Below are 7,247 nucleotides of genomic sequence, written 5' to 3'. Positions count from 1 at the left end.
ATGTTAACAGAAAAATCATTATTTTGACCACTAACAGAAGAAAACCCACAGCAAGAGAAGCATCTATAGGGCAATTAAAAGTTAGGGAAGTTTACTAGCTTTAGAATACATCAATACACTTTGATTATAGAAATATTTCATTTTTAAGACTAGAGTGCTTTAATGTACTTTTAGTAACAACCCAATCTAAGGAGACTTGGAGGCTTGTGAAAGAGACGGGTCCACCAAGATGCTGCATTTCTAGTGTAGGGTGGATTAATACTTCTGTAAGAAGGAAGGAACTGAGTCACCTCAGCATTGCTAAACAGCGTTTTTCTTTTAAACAGTAACTCAGTCTCATGACTCACCTCACTTCACTAGTAAAAAATTAGGCAGGAGAAGAACTAAGCTCACTGGTCAGACCCAGAAACAATGATTTGGCAACCTGTAGTCACTCAGCTCATGATGTGTGATGATATGCAGAAAACTGCTCAACTCTTGCTGTCCATTCCTTCACATCTGCAGAGGAGTTTGATATAACCACTTCTCTTTATCAACTTAAGCTACATACAGGCAAAAAGGTCACAAACTGCAGAGAGGCCGAAAAGGTCTAGGAGGAAATTATGTTCCTCCTGTAGAGGTGAATTAAGTAATACTTTCTGGGCCTTCTTTCCAAGCAGCCACTTGTCTTCGGCAGAGGATAACTGACTGAGATTGCCGTCTTCTGTCCTGGCAGGACCCAGTCAGTTGTGTTAAAGGGACACCAGGAAGTGGTCATGGGGCTTTTAGGCTTTGGTTTGCCAGCTCTGTCTTCCTTGGGACTTCCTTCTTTGTATGGCGGCCAGATGAGCCACTCTGACAAAGAGCTGTTCTCTATGACTTGGAAGGAATCAGAAATTCTAGAAGGAACCATTACCTTTAGTGCCTTTGTTCTCTTACTTCTTTTCTAGAAGGACAGAGCCGCATGTTCAGGGAAACTTTATGCTTCTCAGGCTCAGGTTTGGGTTCCTCAGGCATCCCATTTTTATCCTTTCCTTCTTTCTTCAGAAGCCACTTGCACAGAACTTCCTTCTCACAATTCTCATCACACACACACTTTGCAAAGCTTGTGCAGGGCTCATTGGCTTTGCACATCTCCTCTACCTTACATGGGTCCTGATGCTTCTGGACAAGCCAATCCCCAGTAACCACGCTGGGGGTGGACAATGGTGTTTTGGCCTCCAAGTGGTCATTCAGGCAGTTCAGATTGCCACGTTTTCAATCTCCACCCCCTTGGGCTTGTTGCCCTGACAGTTGGGGCGGGAGTTGGTCTTGACAAGCCAATCATTCACATTGTAGGACTGGCACAAGTGCTTAAACTTCTCACTGGTTTCATGACTGCCATTCTCAGGCTTCTCCAGCTTCTAGGATTCCTAGGGAGTCACCAACCAATCTGATAGGTCTGACTCATCTTGATCAGGAAACTCTTGATCTTCAGTTTCAATGGAGAAAGAACTGGTAGTGGAATGGCTGTTACACTTTTGATAGCTTGGTTTTTCAGGAACTTCCTGTCGCTGACTCTTGAGGAGCCAGTTTTCTAAGCCCTTTAGGTTTTCCCAGACATGACTGAAGAAAGTGCAGGCTCGGGCAGAAGTCTGACTATTCTCCAAGGTCTGCTTTTGGGTGAGCCAGTCCAGACAATCACTGGCAGGTTTGCTTCCAAGGATCCATTTGCTGAGAGGAAAAGTTGTGATGCTGGATTCTGTTCTTGCACTGGGATATAGCCTCTTTTCTCCAGGAAAGGCCCAAAATTTGATGAACTAGCATGAGCCATCAAGTGCTCAGGAATTTGAATGGTTTTGAGAGACCCAAATGTGATGATGATCTGATGCAGAGCAGTTGTGTCTGCTTCAAAGAGTAGGACAGTTGAATATTCAGGCTTAAAGGTCAAACTGCACAGTCTCTCCAGGCACACAGAGACTTGATTGGCTAGATCTTTGTTTTGGGTACACTCTAATCAATTATTCTTAATTATACTCACCCTACTATGCTATCAAATGCCAGAACTTATTCCTTTTATCTAACTGTATTTTTGTACCCATTAACCAACCTCTTTTTATGTCCCCTTCCCACTTTTCTTGGCCTCTGGTAACCATCATTCTATTGTCTACTGCCATGAGATCCACTTTTTAAGCTCTCATATAAGAGTGAGCACATGGAATATTTGTGTTTCTGTGCCTGAGTTATTTTGCTTAACATAATGTCTTCCAGTTCCATCCATGTTGCTTCAAATGACAGAATTTTATTATTTCTTATGGCTGACTAATATCCCATTGAGTATATGTACCACATTTTCTTTGTCCATTCATCTGTTGATGAACACTTAGGTTGCTTCTAAACCTTGGTTATTGTGAATAGTGCTGCAATAAACACAGTAGTGCAGATATCTCTTTGATATACTGATTTCCTTTCTTGTGAACATGTACCCAGCAGTGGAATTACTGGATCATATGCTAGTTTTATTTTTAGTTTTTCTGAGCAATCCCCATACTGTTTTCCATAATAGCTATACTAGTTTACATTCCCAGCAACAGTGTGTATGCATGAGTTCCCCTTTCTTCATATCATCTCCAGCATTTGTTATTTTGTCTTTTTGATAACAGCCATTCCAACTGGGATGAGATGATATCTTATTGTGGTTTTAATTTGCATTTCTGTGATGATTGGTGATGTTGAGCATTTTTTCATACACCTACTGGCTATTTCTATGTCTTATTTTGAGAGATGCCTATTCAGCACATTTTAAAATCTGTCTATTTTTAAATCTGATTTTTTTTGCTAAGTTGTCTGAGTTCCTTGTATATTCTGAATATTAATCCCTTGTCAGGTGAATAGTTTGCAAATATTTTCTCCCATTCTGCAGGTTCTCTTTTCACTCTGTTGTTTTCTTTGCTATTCAGAAGCTTTTTAGTTTGATATAATTCCATTTGTCTGTTTTTACTTTTGTTGCCTGTGCTTTTGATGTATTTTTCATAAAATCTTTGTACACATCAATGTCTTAAAACATTTCCCCCATGTTTTCTTCTAGTAGTTTCATAGTTTTGCATCTTACATGTACATCTTTAATCAATTTTGAGTTGATTTATTGTAGATGGTGAGAGATAGGAGTCTAGTTTATTTTTATGCGTATAGATATTCAGTTTTCCCAGCACCATTTATAGAAGAGGCTATCCTTTACCCACTGAATGTTCTCAGCACATTTGTTGAAAATCAGTTGATTGTAAATACCCGGATTTATTTTAGGGATCTATATTTTGTTCCATATGTGTCTTTTTATGCCACACTATGCCCTTTTGGTTACTATAGCTTTGTAGTGTATTTTGAAGTCAAGTAGTATGTTGCCTCCAGTTTTGTTCTTTTTGCTCAGGATTTCTTTGGCTATTTGGGGTCTTTTGTGGTTCCATATACATTTTAAAATTGCCTTTTATATTTCTGTAAATAATGCCATTAGAATTTTGATGGAGATTGCATTGAATCTCTAGAACACTTTTGGTTACATGGTCATTTTCACAATATTAATCCTTCCAGTCCATGAACATGGTACATTTTTCAATTTGTTTGTATTCTCTTTAATATCTTCCATTGGCATTTTATACTTTTCTTTATAGTGATAGTTCACCTCCTTGGTTATTTATTTCTAGATATTTTAACTTTTTAATAGCTATTTTAAATGTGACTGTGTGCTTAATTTCTTTCTCAGCTGGTTTGTTGTTGGTGTATAGAAATGCAACTGATTTTGTATGTTGATTTTGTATCCTGAAACTTTCCTGAATTTGTTTATCAGTTCTAAGAGGTTTTCTTGGTGAAACTTTTAGGGTTTTCTATATATAAAATTATGTTGTCTGCAAATAGGGTCATTTGACTTCTTTCTTTTCAATTAAAGTGCCTGTTATTTTTTTCTCTTGCCTAATTGCCCTGGACTTTCACTACTATGATGAATATTTTTTTTTCTCTTGCCTAATTGCCATAGGACTTTCATTACTAGGATGAAGTGGGCATCCTTGTCTTGTTCTAGGTCTTAGAGAAAAAGCTTTCAGCTTTTCCCCATTCAGTACAGCTGTGGGTTTGTCATATATGACCTTTATTGTGTCGAGGTATGATCCTTCTATAACTAGTTTGTTGAGAATTTTTTTGTGATGAAGGGATGTTGAATGTCATCAAGTGTGTTTTTTACATCTAATTGAGATGACCAGTTTTTGTCCTTCATTCTGTTCATGTGATATATCACATTTATTGATTTGTGTATGTTGAACCATCATGCATCCCTGGGTTAAATCCCACTTGATCAGAGCGAATGGTCTTTTTAATGTGCTGGTAGTTTTGGTTTGCTAGTTTTTTTTTTTTTTTTTTTTTTAGGATTTCTGCATCTATGTTCATTAGGGATATTGGTCTATAGTTTTCTTTTCTTATTGTATATTTGTCTGGTTCTGGTATCACAATAATGCTGGCCTCATACATTGAGTTTGAAATAATTCTCTCCTCTTCAATTTTCTGGAAGAGTTTGAGGAGAATTAGTATTAGTTCTTTAAATGTTTAGTAGAATTCAGCAGTGAAACCATTGGGTCCTGGGCTTGCTTTCATGGGAGACTTTTTATTACTGATTCAATCTCATTACTTTTAATTGATCTGTTCAAGTTTTCTATTTCTTCTTGGTTCAATCTTGGTAGGTCGTTTGTGACCCAGAATTTATCCATTTCTGCTAGATTTTCCAATTTGTTGACATACAGTTGTTCATATAGTCTCAAGTTATCCTTCGTTATTTCTGTGGTATCAGTTGTGATGTCTCCTCTTTCATTTCTGATTTTATTTATTTGGGTCTTTTTTTTTTCTTGAATAGTCTAGCTAATGTATTGTTGATTTTGTTTATTTTTCAAGAAATTAACTCTTCATTTTATTGATCTTGTGTATTTTTTTGTCTCAATTTTGTTCACTTCTCCTCTGATTTTTATTATTTCTTTTCTTCTACTAACTTTGGGTTTGCTTTGTTCTTGCTTTTCTGCTTCCTTGAGATGTACATTAGGTTGTTTATTTGAAATCTATGGCATTTATTGCTGTAAACTTCCCTCTTAATACTGCTTTTGCTATATCCCATAGGCTTTGGTATGTTGTGTTTCTGTGTTCAGGATTCACGAAATTTTTAAATTTCCTTCTTAATTTCTTCATTGACTCATTGGTCTAGTTGGTCCTCTTGCTTATATTCTTCTATTTTATATTTTTAAAAATACTCCATGGGTAAGACTGATGTATATCCCCAGTTGCGAATTAATTATCTAGAATCCTCTAGATTCAAATTAAAGAAGTAAGGTTTTGATTGTTAGCATTTCAAATAATAACTGAGTTTACAACTAATAATGCTGTATGCTATACTGCTATTGTCTAATATCAGACAAAACATTGCCAGGATACTAACAAATACAGAAAAACTTGAAAGAAACCATTTCTTAAGAATTTTGATCAGTGTTTTCCCTGAGGTGAAAACACAGGCTAAAAAAGTAAGAACATTGACAAATCCCCAGGGACATCCCACAAATCATACAATTTCTGAAGTATTCACTTAACTTACACAGATTTCACCTGGGGCAGGCTGAATGTCTCTTCTGATATCTCTTCCCATGAAACTCTTACACAAGTCACATATCAAACAAACCCACTTATTTCTAATACTTCTCTTTTTATAAAGTAAAAGAGAAAACCTTGTCATTTTTTTTCCCAGGAGCTTTCTGGGAAATCTCAAAGATGGTTTTAGGTGTAAAAAAATCTTGAAATTTTATTTCACTTTTTTCTACATTTAGGATCCTATTTGGGGAAGGCAAATGTTTAAAAGTTATCAGAGCAGTTTGGACACTTGCTTAAGAGAGGCTATGGATACCTAAGAAGCAATATTTGGTTACCTATTTAATTAAAGTGACAATAAAACATTTAAAAATATATACTAACAGCAATGCAGTTAGAAAAAACCCTTATGTCTTTCATAAATGAGGAATTTTTTTCTCCTTAAATAAAGACATTATAAAGTCATCATATAACACAGAAAATTATTCTGGTAAGACACAGAATGTTTTCTCTCTAGACGGAATTCTTCACTTTAATTTTGTAAAGTAAGCATAGTATTTATTACAGAAAGTGAAGATTACCATTCATATTGTAAACAAAGGCATTCATCAGTAAACCAGGGAAGCAAACCATCAAAATAGAATGAGCTTTCCTAAGATTTTAGCACATTTCATCACTCCTTTTCAGACGCAGCTATCATCCACAAAGGCCAAGCTGAATCCACATTCCAAGTGTGGTCTTTCCTTATGCTCTTAGGTATTCTGGGACAAACTGACACACGACATAAGGACAGATCTCAGGTCCAAAAGATCAAAACAAATTTTTAAAATAATTCTAACATGTTACTTATGTAAACATGCAATTTGTTCATCACTGTTATTCTCAAATTAGACAATAAACCGATATTTTTTAAATTCTCAGCTCTAATTTCTAATATGATATTGATAGTTATAATCTACATACACAGATAACCTTTGAGATCTGCAACAAGTCCCAAGGGTGTAAAATGGTTTGGAGACCAAAAATTTGAGGACAGCTGCTCTTTTTCCGTGAAATATCAAAACACACATGCAGTTGGATCTCCCTGTCACTATTGCTCCTTAGTGGCAACCACTCATTAATTATAACTTTTAAACAAAGTAACTAACTTCTCATTTACAGAGAAAAGTCAGTGTGGGATGAGTAACTGAGAACTTCCTGCAATACATGAGCATTACAGCAAACTCGAAAAGCTTGAAACAATTTTCTACAGCCATGCACATCTCTTTTACATGTTCTTAAAGTGGCAAATTGAGCATGTTCATTAACATTACTCAGAGATATAGCCCCTCTAGAGCTTTTAATTAATTATATGGTACAGTAGTCTATCTTACTTAGAAATTATGTAGATATTCTCTATATATCTAACAATTAACTCAATTTAATACCAGTTCAAGGTTTTTCAGCTACCTAAGGATCTTGGAAATTATCGTGAAGTTGGCAGGCTACGAAACATAATTATTCTTGAAATGAAATTTTAGAAATCATGATTCAATTTTGTTGGACACAAATTTACATTATGTACAAATAATGTTAGTGTGTTTGATCAGTAACCTGATAACTATAGGACAAAGCAAAGCCAAGTAGAATAAAATGTATGCTTCTATTATACTCAACACAGGTAAATCAGAGAAGAC

At 35.7% G+C, this 7,247-nt stretch overlaps 1 pseudogene; it reads right to left on the bottom strand.

Annotated features, from left to right (window-relative positions):
- Positions 1-492: 492 nt before the first annotated feature.
- On the bottom strand, positions 493-1,969 carry LOC116485199 (nuclear receptor coactivator 4-like; annotated as a pseudogene).
- Positions 1,970-7,247: the final 5,278 nt, after the last annotated feature.

The sequence above is a fragment of the Hylobates moloch genome, unplaced genomic scaffold (assembly GCF_009828535.3).
Source record: "Hylobates moloch isolate HMO894 unplaced genomic scaffold, HMol_V3 SCAFFOLD_16, whole genome shotgun sequence".
In the NCBI taxonomy this organism is placed as follows: domain Eukaryota; kingdom Metazoa; phylum Chordata; class Mammalia; order Primates; family Hylobatidae; genus Hylobates; species Hylobates moloch.
The sequence above is the reverse complement of the archived record's forward strand: the minus strand, read 5'-3'. Positions and strand labels throughout refer to the sequence as shown.